We start from the raw sequence: 16,144 nt of genomic DNA on the forward strand, positions 1-16,144 counted from the left end.
CATAGGTAGGTGCTCTACAGGCCCTTTTTCCGAAAAGGCAGTCCTCATGGCTCCACATTTTTTGATTCTCTGGCCCATTCTTTTGAAAGAGTGGGGGCTGCGTGGACGCTCTCTATCAAAAACGCGGATTGATCTTTTGATCCTCTTTTTTGTGTGTAGATGCACTCTTTTGAAAGAATATCTTCTGGAAAGAAGTCTTTTGAAAGACAACTGTAGTGTAAACGCAACCTAATTGTCTCTGGGTGGGGATTTCAAAAGCACTTGAGGGAGCTGGGAGCAACATGTCCCACTGATAATTAAATGCACATGTGTTCTTAAATATGTGTTCTTAAACCCCTACGATCCTGTGCCTGAGTTTTCCCTGCTGTACAATACTGATGACCTTCAATTACAGTAAATTATAATAACAGAGTTAGACCAATACTGATCACTTTTGGAATCCAAGTCTCAAAGTCCACTGCAGATATTACACAAAGTACAGCTGTGTTAGCTGAGTTGGCTGCCCCTGAGGGCAAGAAACCACTGCTAACAGCCCTTCTTATTCACAGAGTTATTCATAAAACTGAATCCAAGTGAAGGGAAAACCTGGTATTTGCTCTGTGGATCTCTTATCCTCTACTCCTATGAAAAGATAACAAATTACTGTATTGAAAATGCATAATGTGGCAAGATGCATGCTTTTTAATTACTTCCACCCTCATCACTACCTTGGTGACATGGGAAATTAAAACTGGTGTTTTTTCCCAAAGACCCAGGCCTCAGAGTGGCCTGGCCACTTGCTGTTGCTCAGTTATCAACCTATTTTGGGATATAAGTGTGAAATGAGTTACGTAACTCTACATAGAATTCACGCAGTCAGAAAGCCTATTCACGTACTCTGTCTCACTCGCACATGGATGAGAAATGAAGAGCACTTCAGATACAAAGCACAGCTGGCATCAGCTTCTTACTGACCTTCCCTTCTCTGTAAAGTGAGGGCCACAATGAATAAATCACCCATCTTTCTTTCCTTTTTTTTTTTTGCTAAATTAATTTTAGCTGGGTTAGGGCTGAAGACCAACCTTTCTTCTTGAGAATGCCCATCCCCGCTGAGAGTGGCCCTCTGTGTCAGCAGCAGGATGCAGGGATGGAAGCCGCCTCCTGAAAAGAGAATACAAGAAGTTATTATTGGAGAATACAACAAGCTCCACACAGCTACAGCTACAGCTCCCTGGTCATGCAAAGGCAAAAGAAACACTTGATCCTCCCTTCCCCATTTTCCCTGTTCTGCTTGTCTAGTTAAGATACCTCTATGGTCCCCCTCCCTGTAGTATCTGAGCACCTCATAATCTTCAATGTATTTATCCTAAAAACAGGCTATTATTCCATTTTACAGATGTGAAATTGAGGTACTAAATGACTTGCACAAGGTCACAAGACTGTGATAGAGGAAGAAAGCAAAGCCACGTCTTTCAAGTTCTAAGCCAGCCCCTTTAAACACTGGGACATTCTTCCTTTCCCAGGCAAGTTCCACATACTTGAACAGTCACAGTACGGCAGAAGGATTCTCAGAGAAACACTCCCTCTCCCCCTTCCAGGCAGGCTGCAGAGAGACATATGCCGCCACCCAGAGGTAGCTGGAGAGCTAGGCTGGACAGCAGAAGGCAGGCAGGCAGGCAAGCAGATAATTTGGGCTTGAGTGCTTTCCCCTGCCTCCTTCAAAGCTGCTATCCAGACCCAATTATTTTCAACTGCCACAAAGAGGGAGAAGATCTACTTTAGCCGTGTCTACACGTGCATGCTACTTCGAAGTAGCGGCATTAACTTCGAAATAGCGCCCGTCACGGCTACACGTGTTGGGCGCTATTTCGATGTTAACATCGACGTTAGGCGGCGAGACGTCGAAGCCACTAACCCCATGAGGGGATGGGAATAGCGCCCTACTTCGACGTTCAACGTTGAAGTAGGGACCGTGTAGTCGTTGCGCGTCCCGCAACATCGAAATAGCGGGGTCCGCCATGGCGGCCATCAGCTGAGGGGTTGAGAGACGCTCTCTCTCCAGCCCCTGCGGGGCTCTATGGTCACCGTGTGCAGCAGCCCTAGCCCAGGGCTTCTGGCTGCTGCTGCTGCAGCTGGGGATCCATGCTGCATGCCCAGGGTCTGCAACCAGTTGTCGGCTCTGTGGATCTTGTGTTGTTTAGTGAAACTGTTTCTGGGAGGGGCCCTTTAAGGGAGCGGCTTGCTGTTGAGTCCGCCCTGTGACCCTGTCTGCAGCTGTGCCTGGCACCCTTATTTCGATGTGTGCTACTTTGGCGTGTAGACGTTCCCTCGCAGCGCCTATTTCGATGTGGTGCTGCGCAACGTCAATGTTGAACATCAACGTTGCCAGCCCTGGAGGATGTGTAGACGTTATTCATCGAAATAGCCTATTTCAATGTCGCCACATCAAAAAAGGCTACTTCGATGTAGGCTTCACGTGTAGACGTAGCCTTTGTGAGTCTCTTCTTGCATCAATGGTGGGAATTCAACATTCTTGCCCAGAGTGCGATGGGGCTGTGGCTAGGAGATTGACAAGTGAGACCTACCTCCTAGCGACAGATGAGAAGACAACCTGGAATACGGCTCAAATCAGCAACCCTCAGAGCAACTTTCAGCAGGTGACAAACTTCCCAATGGAAAACGGTGCAGTCCTCAAAGCCATATGTGTATTTTTGTTTTCAGAATCAGGTACGTATTTGCCCTGATGATCATCATTTTTTCAGAAAAGTCGGGTCACCAGGTCCAGCCACCTGTCTTGAAAGACAGAAAAGTGTCAATCCTGTTCTCCAACCTCTCCAACTGGCAGGGCCCACTAAAGCATGGCACCTTACTGTGCCTGTGCACTGAGGGACAGTCTCATACTTTTCTTCTGATGCACCAAGTTCTGCCTGTGCAGCCTCTGTTGACCTCAGTGGACCTACATCATATAATACACAGTTCAAGAGAGATTCTGATAAACTGGAGAGGATTCAGAGAATAATTAGGACTAGAAAACATGCCTTATAGTGATAGACTCCAGCCAACCCCTCCTGCCCCATCTCCCAGTGGCTACCTCAGCTGAACGGGGAGATTTGAGGTAATAACAGTCTGACGTGGTAGCAGAGCAAAAGAAATCTCCCTTATCCGCTTTCACTCTGCACCCACGCACAGAACCAGCCAGTATAGTCCCCATGGACCTTCAAGGGAGCAGGGGCTCTCTACAGGTTACCTCCATCCAGATGGAAAACTTCACAGCTCCCATTGGCCAGAAACTGTGGGTAGCAACATGCAGAGATTCCCTGATCCCCCACCTAGGAGAAGCCACCTCCATAGTGCTGTACCTTCAGGAGATGCACTGCGTAAGGTAACTCGACTCCCTTCCCCCTTCCTGAACCCCAACCTCCTGCCCCAGCCTAGATTTTCATCCTATACCCAAACTCTCTCCCATACCCCAGCTCCCTCCTTCACCCAATCTTCCTCGCACAGCCCAACCCTTCTGCCCTCCACATCCAAATTCCCTCACAGAGTCCACACCCCACATCCCCTCCTGCACCCCAACTTGCTGCCTCAGCCTGAGGAAAGTGAGTGAGGGTGGGGGATAGTGAGTGACAGAGGCAGGGGGGATACAGAGAGGAGGGTCAGGGCCTCTGAGAAAGGACAGGACAGGGATGCAGCATCAGGGAAGGGGAGGGATGGAGGCAGAGCAAGGATCTTTAGGTTTGCCCAACTGGACAGTTGGCAGTGCCACTCGAGGAGCTTAGGCTATTTAGATTAACAAGGAGAAGGTTAAGGAGTGACTTGATTCCAGTCTATAAATAGCTACACATGGGTTACAAATATTTGATTATAGGCCCCTCAGTATAACATGATCCAACAGCTGGAAGTTACAGCTAGACAAATTCAGACTGCAAATAAAATGCACACTTTTCACAGTGCAGGTAATTACCAACAGGAACAATTTACTCGGGATTATGAAGAATTTTTCCTCAACATTTAAACTGGACATTGTTCTAAAAGATCTGCTCTAGGAATTCCTTGTGGGAAAGTCCTTTGGCCTGTGCTATCCAGGAGGTCAGATCAGATGACCGCAATGATCCATTCTGACTTTAGAATCTGTACTTCTGAATTCTAGTTCATTCTGGCTATGTCTACACTACATAAATAACTTAGAAGTACTTCAGAGTAAGCAACTTGGAAGTTGAGTGTCTACACACACCCTACTTTGAAGTTAAACTTCAAAGTAGGGCATTGCTCCATTCCCAGAAATGTCAAAGTTAACTTTGAAGTAAGGGAAAATGTGTGTAGATTCTCTTCTGGCTACTTCAAAGTAGTGCCTAACTTCAAAGTTAACTTCAAAGTTAGTTCCTAGTGTAGACACAGTCTTCAAGGAACATCACTCATTTAGTTTGGAAGTTACCTGGACTACTCACTTTTATTGTCGATGATTATTTCCAAAAAAGAATCATGATTCTGTGATTATAGCAAGCATTATTTACACTGCGTGGACAGATCTCACTCATTTTCAGTTTTGTGCATAACTTTATTTTTTGTGTCCATGGTTTAGGCTTTTTTCACACCTTGTATCCCAGTTCTAGCCATTGACACATGTGAACTACATGATTTAAAAAGAGTGATCTTGGTAATAATAGGCCAGTAAGCCTAATTTTAATACTAGGCAAATTCGATGAACTTTTCGCAAAGAACAGAGTTATCAGACACATAGATAAGCACAATACACTGGGGAAAAGTCAGTATGCCTCAAAACTCTATTAGAATTGAGTGAAGTTGTAAATAAACATGGACAAAAATGATCTAGCACCCATATGAGACATGTAATTATGTAATTATTAAATATAAAATGCAATTAAATTATTAGTTTATATATATAAATACAGCTGTATTATGTCATTGATTTTAAATATAATGCCAATGGGAAGATGTATTTAATAACTGATGGCACAATATAGCTCACAATACAGAACCACATATATTTGTAACATAAAATCTGCATTTCTGACTATCAGACTGAATTAGTAGCAGTGGTCCTATCACTGCCTCAGTTTTAAACTTGACAATGCTAAACAATGTTATTTTCATATCATGTCTGGTTGTTATGGAAATTTCCATAACACTGGTAGGGTTGTTTTTTTTTTGGATTGGTGCCATATATTAAACAGAAGGGCTATGTCTACAAAAGCTTCGAAATGGCCATGCTAATGGTCAAATCAACGAATAATAATGATGTGCTGAAATTAGTATTCAGTGCCTCATTAGCATGCCTCCTGCCACAGCACTTCCAAAGTGCCGCAGTTTGCTCGCCTGAGACTCATCTACGGAAGGACCTTTTCGAAAGGACTCTGCCAACATTGAAATCCCCTTATTCCTATCAGCTCATAGTCATAAGAGGATTTCGATGTTGGCAGGGTCCTTTCAAAAAAGACCCCCATGTAGACGAGCCACACATAAACAAACCATGGCACTTTTGGAGTGCCACGGCCAGCGGCATGCTAATGAGGTGCTGAATACTAATTTCAGCACCTCATTAGTATTCTTTCAAAATTTTTTGTAAGTGTAGACATGGCCAAGGTGAAATGTATCAAATTTACAGATGAAAAAAAGTCTAAGTAGACTATTTTCCACACCAATAATGGAACAGCAAAAATGATCACCAGAAATAGCCTTCCACTTCCTGATGACCTGCCGTGTAAACAGAAAATCAAGTCAGATGATCAAATCAAAATATCAGACAATTTCTTTAAATGTTTCAGTAACAAAATATGGTTTCCAGATTTAATTGATCAAATCAGTAAAAAGAAAGATCAGAGCCTTTCTTAATCAGAAGAAAATAAGTAGAGAACATTGATTGTAATGGAATTTGTACCAAGTTTTCTTTTTAAAGAGGCTCATAAGAACGTTAAGGCAAAAAGTATAAAACCTAAGATTTTTTAACAGAAAATATCTGTGCATGCTTTCTGCTCATTTTTGAAGGCTGAAGACAAGTTTATTTTGATCGACTTACACATTTAGTTCAACCCAAATTAAATGTTTAGTTTGGAGTGTTAATCTTTCTTAAAATACAGAATTATAGTAAGCTTCAAAATATCAAAATGGTTTGTTTCAAAAATGTCCACATTTCTATATTTTTTCCAGAATTTTAAGAAGGTGTGTGTTTGGGTTGCAGGAAAAACCAAAATAATTCATCTTCAATACAAACTTGCAAATTGTTTCAGTAAAAAATGATCAGACAAAATGTTGCCCAGCTCAACTCTTTAGTGAACAGAAAGAGATGTATGACATTTCTTGTGTCAACATCAGAATTTAAACATCTTTGCTACCTTGTGCCATGCTTGCACTGTCTGTTGTTTTCACCTATTCTCTCTAGTTGTGTACTCTTTTGAGTAATGGCCAACTTTTTGTCCTGCGTTTGTACAAACCCTAACAAAATGGAGCTCTTGTTCAGGGCTCCTCTGTGTTACGGTAATGCAAATAGAAAACAACAGCTTGTAAATAACAAATAATTAATAACAACTGGGCACTAAATGTTGTCCAGGTTGAACCTCTCACATCTGGTGCCCTCAGGACCTGACTGGTGCCAGACGAGGGAATTTGCTGGACGATGTGAGGTCAATATTGGCCATCATATTACCAACACTTCCACTGCTTACTGGTTTCCTAGATAACATTTAGGTGTAAATTACAGCAAAACAACAGCACAGAACACTGAGAGCCAGGTCTGGTGGCTGGAAACAAACTTTATGGGACCATGGGAAACTTGGCCACACTCATGATAAGTGGCAATCCAGCTAACTAAAATCACGCTGGATTATGGAGTTTACCAGATGAGAGAGTTCCAAATTAGAGAGATTCAACATGTAGTTTCACAAAAGTTAAAAAAAAAATTCAGCAGTTTAGAACAATTATGCATCAGTCAAGAAACAAAGTAAAAACTATGCCCAGATAATTGTCACTTGAGATCTCTGAAGAGAAATAAAGATAAAGTTTTCAATGCCTGAGTCTCGTCTCATTTACACAGGTGTAAAACCATTTAAGTCACTGAAGTTACATCAATATCAGTAAAAGTAGAATCAGCAATTCATTTATTATATATCATAATTATTCTGAGATATATGACTAGTACTGGCAATCACAGTCAAATATGTGTGAGTTCAGTCTAATGCTGCTGGGTATCATTATCTTGAAAGATTAACATCCAGTGAGTCTTTCTGTTATTCACCTGCAATGTGTTGGGATTAATTCCAAATTCAGAATCTGAAATGTGATATAATGACATAAAACTGCCTCTCTGCCCAGGTTAGATTTAACAGATACATGTTCTGCGACCAACATTCAGTTACAGAAACTAGTATTATGCAGGTGTGCACAGGGTGCCCCAGTATAGTTCTTTAAACTAAAAGTTTTAAAGATCAGCAATGGAAACCTATTGTTATACTCAAGAAAATTCCCACTGAACCAGCAGCAATAGTTTAACTAATTGAATTTGATGAGTATGTGAAACATTTGGAATGAACTAACACCAGTTCACCATAACCACCAGCAGCCATTCAAAAACCAATCCTGAAGTACAACAGTTGTTCAGTAACACCGCTCTGAACAGTTGTTATATGGGAAGTAATAGAAAATGATGTGTACGACTAGTATATTGTGAAGTCCAAAACTATTCTCCAGCAGTTGACACCTGTATAATTTTAATGCAATCTAAGATAAAAAGGTCATTCACAATTCCACCATCATCCTTCAAAAGTAAATATGCTCTTTTAGAAAGGCATACATCTCATTTTTAAAGCATCACATGGCAGAGAATTCATCACATCAAATGTTCCAGAATTGTTTCTAGGTTTAAACACTCATGCTGTGAATAATTTGTGCCTAATTTTTGTCTGAATTTATCTAGCTTCATTTTCCAGCCATGGGATCTTGGTGTGTCTTTATCATTATCCACTGCTAGAATTGTCATCCTCTTGTACATACTTCTAGACTGTAATCAAATCTTCCCTCAACCTTTTCCTGATTAAACTAAATATGTTAAAACAAAAAAGCAGTCTAGTAGCACTTTAAAGACTAACAAAATAATTTATTAGGTGAGCTTTCGTGGCACAGACCCAGTGGGTTTGTGCCACAAAAGCTCACCTAATAAATTATTTTGTTAGTCTTTAAAGTGCTACTAGACTGTTTTTTTGTTTTGATAGCATATAGACTAGCACAGCTTTCTCTCTGTTACTAAATAGGTTAAGTTTCTTTATGTTCATATTCTAATGGCAGGCTTCCCCAATCATTGAATGATTCTTGTAGCTCTTTTCAGAACCATTTCATGAAGCCAACATCCTTTCTAACACATTGATAACAGAACTGGAATTAGCATTCCAGTAAGCTTTCTTATTACAATGTTGTATAGTGCCTCGCACAATGAACCCCTCACCTTGGTTGGCACCTTTAGGCATAACTGCAGTACAAATAATAACACTACTTCACTATTGAAGACTCCCTGATTGATCTCGGCTACCTTAGAACCATTGCCCTGTAGCACTGCTGAGCAGCACAGATGGTTGGAAGGGGAAAACATTCATCTCCCTTTGAAGTGCCACCAGTAGCACTCCTCTACGGACAAGATTTCAAAGAGAAACAACTGCTTCCTTCTGCAGCCTAGGCACTGTGTCCAGCAGCAATTCAGAGGAAACAGGCCTACTCTGAAGTCTTGTGAAGCTGAACTGTGAGGTGTTTTAAAGAAATGGAGTATGGGTATTAGCCCTGTGTTCACTGTATTCAATAGGCTTTGAGAAGGAAAATGGAATAGAGCAGGGGTTCTCAAATGTTATTGCACTGTGACTCCCTTGTGACAACAAAAATTACTACACAACCCCAGTAGGTGGGACAGATGCCTGATGCCACCCAAGATAGGGATAAGGGGTGGGAAGCCAAGCCAAAGTCCAAATCCCACCATCCTCGGTAGTGGGAGGGGTTAGACAAAACCAAATCCCAAAGGCTTCAGGCCCAGAAAGGGGGTCTGTAGCCTGAACCTCACTTCTCAGTGCTTGGGCTTCAGTCCAAGGCAGTGGGGCTCAGGCACTGGCTTTAGCCCCCACGCCCCAGCAAGTCTAAGCCAGCCCTGGTGACCTCATTGTCACAACCGATGTTGGTGTCCGGACCTACAGTTTGAAAACCCCTGGAAAACTAAAGTTTCTTCCCTCCTTCCATTTTTTTGTATTAAACCTTTTAGTGACTACAGACATTTTCCTCAATTCTCAAGGTCTCAGCTGTGCACCACTGGGAACTGGTCCTCAGCTGTGACATCAAAAGAGGACCAACTGCCCAGTGTTCAGATTCAGACCCTAAAATTCTAATGGTCCTGTGGTACCACTGGAAACATGACAAGCCTGAAACTTATTAGCTGTTATTTTGATTGAGACATGATTTCTGTATTGTGGGAAAGTCCAGTGCTGGACTGAAATAACATGTGGTATGCAGCTTGGCTAGCTGCCTGAAGGAAAGAAATCATAACACATTGTGAGATACCAATTAGAAAGTTTGTATGTTTTCTAACAAGGCATTGTTTGCCTCAAGAACTAGATGTCAGTGGTTTTGTATGGTTGGTTGGCTAGTTTTTTTAAATGTCAGAACAGTCCAACCATGATGAAATGGTGAGATTTAAGTGCTTTGTGGACTACAGACTACATGCAGAATTTGTGATATGATCAGTGAAAAAAAACAGTGGAAGTTTGTAGCCTGGATATTAAAAACTAATTATTATTTTTTCCTACAGTTATATTCCAGATTACTAAAGAACATAAGAACATAAGAATGGCCATAGTGGGTCAGACCAAAGGTCCATCCAGCCCAGTATCCCGTCTGCCAACAGTGGCCAATGCCGGGTGCCCCAGAGAAGGAGAACAGAAGACAATGATCAAGTGATTTATCTCCTGCCATCCATCTCCTGCCCTTGTACTGAAGCCTAGGGCACCATACTTTACCCCTGGCTAATAGCCATTTATGGACCTAACCTGCAAAAATTTATCAAGCTCTTTTTTTAAACCCTAATAGAGTCCTGGCCTTCACAGCCTGCTCCGGCAAGGAGTTCCACAGGTTGACTGTGCGCTGTGTGAAGAAAAATTTCCTTTTATTAGTTTTGAACCTACTACCCATCAATTTCATTTGGTGTCCCCTAGTTCTTGTATTATGGGAAAAGGTAAATAATTTTTCTATATTCACTTTCTCCACACCATTCGTGATTTTATATACCTCTATCATATCGCCCCTCAATTGCCTCTTTTCCAGACTGAAAAGTCCCAGTCTCTCTAGCCTCTCCCCATATGGGACCCATTCCAAACCCCTAATCATCTTAGTCGCCCTTTTCTGAACCTTTTCTAATGCCAATATATCTTTTTTGAGGTGAGGAGACCACATCTGCACGCAGTACTCAACATGTGGGCGTACCATAGTTTTATATAGGGGAAGTATGATATCTTTTGTCTTATTATCTATCCCTTTTTTAATAATTCCTAACATCATATTTGCTTTACTAACTGCCGCTGCACACTGCGTGGATGTCTTCAGAGAACTATCCACTATAATTCCAAGATCCCTTTCCTGATCTGTCGTAGCTAAATTTGACCACATCATGTTGTACGTGTAATTTGGGTTATTTTTTCCAATGTGCATTACCTTACACTTACCCACATTAAATTTCATTTGCCATTTTGCTGCCCAATCACTCAGTTTGCTGAGATCTTTTTGTAGTTCTTCACAATCCCTTTTGGTTTTGACTGTCCTGAACAACTTGGTGTCATCTGCAAACTTTGCCACCTCACTGCTTACCTCATTTTCTAGATCACTGATGAACAAGTTGAACAGGATCGGTCCCAGGACTGACCCCTGGGGAACACCACTAGTTACCCCCTCCATTGTGAAAATGTACCATTTATTCCCACCCTTTGTTTTCTGTCTTTTAACTAATTCCTGATCCATGAAAGGATCTTTCCTCCTATCCCATGACCACCTAATTTACATAAAAGCCTTTGGTGTGGGACCGTGTCAAAGGCTTTCTGGAAATCTAGGTATATTATGTCCACTGGGTGCCCCTTGTCCACATATTTATTAACCCCTTCAAAGAATTCTAATAGATTAGTTAGACACGACTTCCCTCTGCAGAAACCATGCTGACTTTTGTCCAACAATTCGTGCTCTTCTATGTGCCTTGCAATTTTATTCTTTACTATTGTTTCTACTAATTTGCCTGGTACTGATGTTAGACTTATCGGTCTATAATTGCCAGGGTCTCCTCTGGAGCCTTTTTTAAATATTGGCATTATATTGGCCATCTTCCAGTCATTGGGTACCAAAGCGGATTTAAGGGATAGGTTACAAACCACTGTTAATAACTCCGCAATTTCACATTTGAGTTCTTGCAGAACCCTTGGGTGAATACCGTCTGGTCCTGGAGACTTGTTACTATTCAGCTTATCAATTAACTCCAAAACCTCCTCTAATGTCACTTCCATCTGGGAGAGTTCCTCAGATTTGTCACCTAAAAAGGCTGGCTCAGATTTAGGAACCTCTGTAACATCCTCAGCCGTGAAGACTGAAGCAAAGAAATCATTTAATTGCTCCGCAATGGCACTGTCTTCCTTGATCGCTCCTTTTATATCTTTATCGTCCAAGGGCCCCACTGCTTTTTTAGTGGGCTTCCTGCTTCTAATGTATTTAAAAAACATTTTACTATCATTTTTTGAATTTTTGGCTAGCTGTTCCTCAAAATCTTTTTTGGCTTTTCTTACTACATTATGACACTTAATTTGGAGTGTTTATGTTCCTTTCTATTTTCCTCACTAGGATTTGACTTCCACTTTTTAAAAGCTGCCCTTTTCTCTCTCACTGCCTTTTTAACATGGCTGTTAAGCCATGGTGGTTCTTTGTTAGGTCTCTTACTGTGTTTTTTTATTTCGGGTATACATTTAAGTTGGGCCTCTAGTATGGTGTCTTTAAACAGTTTCCATGCAGCTTCCAGGGATTTTAGTTTAGTTACTCTACCTTTTAGTTTCTGTTTAACTAGCTTCCTCATTTTAGTGTAATTCCCCTTTTTGAAATTAAATGCCAGAGTGTTTGACCGCTGCGGTGTTCTTCCCAACACAGGAATATTACAAGTTATTATATTGTGGTCACTATTTCCAAGCGGTCCAGTAACAGTTACCTCTTGGACCAGATCCTGCGTTCCAGTCAGGACTAGATCAAGAATTGACTCTCCCCTTGTGGGTTCCTGTACTAGCTGCTCCAAGAAGCAGTCATTTAAGGCATCAAGAAATTTAATCTCTGAATCCTGTCCTGAGGTGACATGTACCCAATCAATATGGGGATAATTGAAATCTCCTATTATTACTGTGTTTTTTATTGTGATAGCCTCTTTAATCTCCCTTAACATTTCAGCATCACTATCACTGTCCTGGTTAGGTGGTCGGTAATATATTCCTAATACCATATTCATATTAGAGGAATGAATTGTTATCCATAATGATTCTATGGAACATTTTGATTCCTTTAGGATTTTTGTTTCATTTGATTCTATATTATCCTTCACATATAGTACCACTCCGCCACCCGCACGACCTGTTCTGTCTTTCCGATATAATTTATATCCCGGTATGATAGTGTCCCACTGATTGTCCTCATTCCACCATGTTTCTGTGATGCCTATTATGTCAACTTCCTCCTTTGATATGAGGTACTCCAGTTCACCCATCTTATTAGACAGACTCCTAGCATTTGTGTAAAAGCACTTTAAAAAACTACCACTATTTATATGTCCGCCTTTCACAGACGCCTTGGATTTTTTTATATGTGATTGTTTCACATATGATCTTGCCCATATATTATTTCCCACGTTCCCTATCTGACTAACTTCTAGGGAATCCCTATCTATGGAGCCTCGTGTAAGAGAAGTCTCCGTCCGATCCACGTGCTCCCCCGCACCAATCGGCTTTCCCCCACCTCTTAGTTTAAAAACTGCTCTACGACCTTTTCAATGTTTAATGCCAGCAGTCTGGATCCACCTTGATTTAGGTGGAGCCCATCATTCCTGTATAGGCTCCCCCTACCCCAAAAGTGTCCCCAGTTCCTAATAAATCTAAACCCCTCTTCCCTACACCATCGTCTCATCCACGCATTGAGACTCTGAAGTTCTGCCTGTCTATCTGGCCCTGCGCATGGAACTGGAAGCATTTCAGAGAATGCCACCATAGATGTTCTGGATTTCAGTCTCTTTCCTAGTAACCTAAATTTGGCCTCCAGAACATCTCTTCTACCCTTCCCTATGTCATTGGTACCGACATGTACCACGACCACCGGCTCCTCCCCAGCACTGCCCATAAGTCTGTCTAGATGCCTCGAGAGATCCACAACCTTCGCACCAGGCAGGCAAGTCACCATACGGTTCTCCCGGTCATCACAAACCCAACTATCTATATTTCTAATGATCGAATCCCCCACTACTAAAACCTGCTTCTTCCTAACAGCTGGTGCTCCTTCCCCTGGAGAAGTATCCTCGGCGCAAGAGGATACCATAGCACCCTCTGGAATGGGGGTCCCAACTATGGGATGGTTTCCCTCTGCTCCCATTGACTGCTCTCCTTCCCTGAGCCTTTCATCCTCCGTAACAGCATCAGGACTGTCAGATTGGAGGTGGGACAGCCCTACTATGTCCCGGAAAGTCTCATCAACAAACACCTCTGCCTTCCTTAGCTCCTCCAGTTCAGCCACCCTGGCCTCCAAAGCATGCACTCGGTCTCTGAGGACCAGGAGCTCCTTGCATCGAGCGCACACATACGCCACCCGCCCACAGGGTAGGTAGTCGTACATATTGCACTCGACACAAAAAACAGGATAGCCCCCACTCTGCTGCTGGGCTTCTGCCTCCATTTCCTACTCTAATTATATATGAGGGTTTAATTAAATGTTTCAGATAGAGGTTGTTATAAGGATTTAAGTTTAAGGGCAATAGAAGTCACTGGCTCCCTCCAAGCTCCCCCTCTCAACTCCCCGCTCAAAACTCCCTCCTGTTAGCACTCACCCTGTTTGCAAGCACCCGGTCGCAAAGCTCCCTGGTCGCTTACCAGCAGGGTTTAAGTGCTCGGCCTCCCTGATAGCTCCTTTCTAACAGAAATCTAACAGAATCTAACTCTAACAGAATCTCCTTCATCTCATCTGGATTGAATGTCAGCCCTTTTTGCCAGGCAGGGAGACAGTACAATCTGTACAGCTTTGTACTGTTCACAATACTAAAGACACTGCAGCCTAATCCATCTCATTTTCTCTTCTTCTCCCCTGCTGCCTCACAAACAGGATGAGCAGGAGTGACAAAAGAATGCAGGACTCCACATGACAGCCTTCCAGAAGATAAGCAATTGCCCAACACCACTCTTCACCTCTGGGATCCATATAAGTAGTCAGAACAGAACCTCTGTAGTGTGATTCAGTCTGTGCCTGCCAGAATTCATGGGCAACTCCCTAAAACTTCCTGCTCAATGATATCAAAGGCTGTTGACAGTTCTAAAAGACTCAGCATGTAGGGATGGTAGTCTATCATGAGGACAATATCAACTTCCATTGAGATTAGCCAGTCTCTGTCTATTTTCCAGATAGTCTTTCTCCACTCTTACAAGGTCAAATTCCCTATGCAGTGAACAACACAGATACAGTAAGCTTCTCAGCCACTGTAAGATGATCTCAGCTACTTTTAGAACAGTTCACCAGGACCTGATGGAACATGGGGGAAAGAGACACACTTTTGTATATTTTAAAATTTGACATCGGCATCAAGATATATTCAATTAAGGTGTCACGTCTCATCTCAAGTGGAAAAACAAAGGTAAAAAGGCAAACGGTACAATTGCATTTAACAGCTGATAATAGTGTTTCTGCTTGATTTGGTGTAATTACACAGATTGAACATGCTCTGTGTTACAGGCAACCACTAATTATCTGTTCTCTAATCTAAGTATATATTTTTCTCGGATTTTTTTATGGTTAAGGTCCAAATAAAAGTACTGCACACCGAAGTTTAAACACTACCACCCCCACCCACACACACCCAAGAACCTTTATTTGTTGCCTCACTGACTGCAGACTTTCTGTTTCAATACTGATATATTTGATAGTACCTACATGACACTTACCACAAGACCTGTGTGAAAGTGCCAAATATTTATCACAATATTTCATGAGAAAACATTTTAAATTATATATTAAGCCATTTCATTGCCCTCCACATGCTCTTCTTTTTTTGCATTGCAACAGACAGAATTTTGATATACCAAGCTTTCTGATGAGAGACTTGATCATAAAAAATAAGTTCCTAACCTTGAAAGTTTCAAGAGAGACTAGGATAATTATTCAAAAAATGGTGTGTTTTTCAGGTCTTTGAACTTCACTGAGAATGTTCCGTGCAGTACTTTCATACCTCTAAACCAGTCAACAAACCCAAGCAGTCACCTGACCCTTCAGACTTTGACTTCCTGCCTTTTTCCTGTGTTTGAAATATATATTTGTACATAATGGGGGCATATAACTGATTATCACAATTATATGTAACAGTTTTCTACAGTAGCAGATCTTTGCAGGGATGCACACAAGGAGGCTGGCTGGACTTACACAAATACTAACCTATATTATATTTGTGGAGAAATAATGAGAAATTCTAAGATAAAATTCTAATAAAATACATGAAATATAAATATGCAATCCTCTGAAGTGCAGGAACATTTTGGACCTCCTTTACTTGACAGCATAGCAGTAACAGATGAATGTAAACAGTTATTGTTAGGCAGCAGAGATAATACCATGTAAAACAATCCAAAAATCTATTCATAAAGATTTACACACTCAGCGACTCAGAATAAAGAGCTAATTATGAAGCCAAGTGAAGGAGAGCCGTGAGGATTTTTGCTTTAGATGATGTAACCTACAGGCTTTACTTGTTTATACATCCATATAGGAGACTATGTCCCTAACAAAAGAATACAGAGTCTCTGCTTCATCAGTGCAGAGATCATTTAAAATAAATGGGGTTTTGCACAAGCAAAGCAACCTGTCTCCACGCTCTACAATACAGAATCATAGTCTGTCATCACTGGAAATGAGGTTC

At 41.7% G+C, this 16,144-nt stretch overlaps 1 long non-coding RNA gene across 1 annotated transcript in view; it reads right to left on the minus strand.

Annotated features, from left to right (window-relative positions):
• Positions 1–1,061: 1,061 nt before the first annotated feature.
• Positions 1,062–16,144, minus strand: part of LOC142018695 (uncharacterized) — a 54,822-nt gene continuing 39,739 nt past the window's right edge. The window contains exons 2-3 of the long non-coding RNA XR_012646887.1: positions 2,565–2,768; positions 1,062–1,140 (exon numbers count right to left, since the gene is read on the minus strand). This is a non-coding gene — a long non-coding RNA (uncharacterized LOC142018695). The remainder of the gene's footprint in view (positions 1,141–2,564; positions 2,769–16,144) is intronic.

The sequence above is a fragment of the Carettochelys insculpta genome, chromosome 10, assembly GCF_033958435.1.
Source record: "Carettochelys insculpta isolate YL-2023 chromosome 10, ASM3395843v1, whole genome shotgun sequence".
NCBI classification, from domain to species: Eukaryota; Metazoa; Chordata; order Testudines; family Carettochelyidae; genus Carettochelys; species Carettochelys insculpta.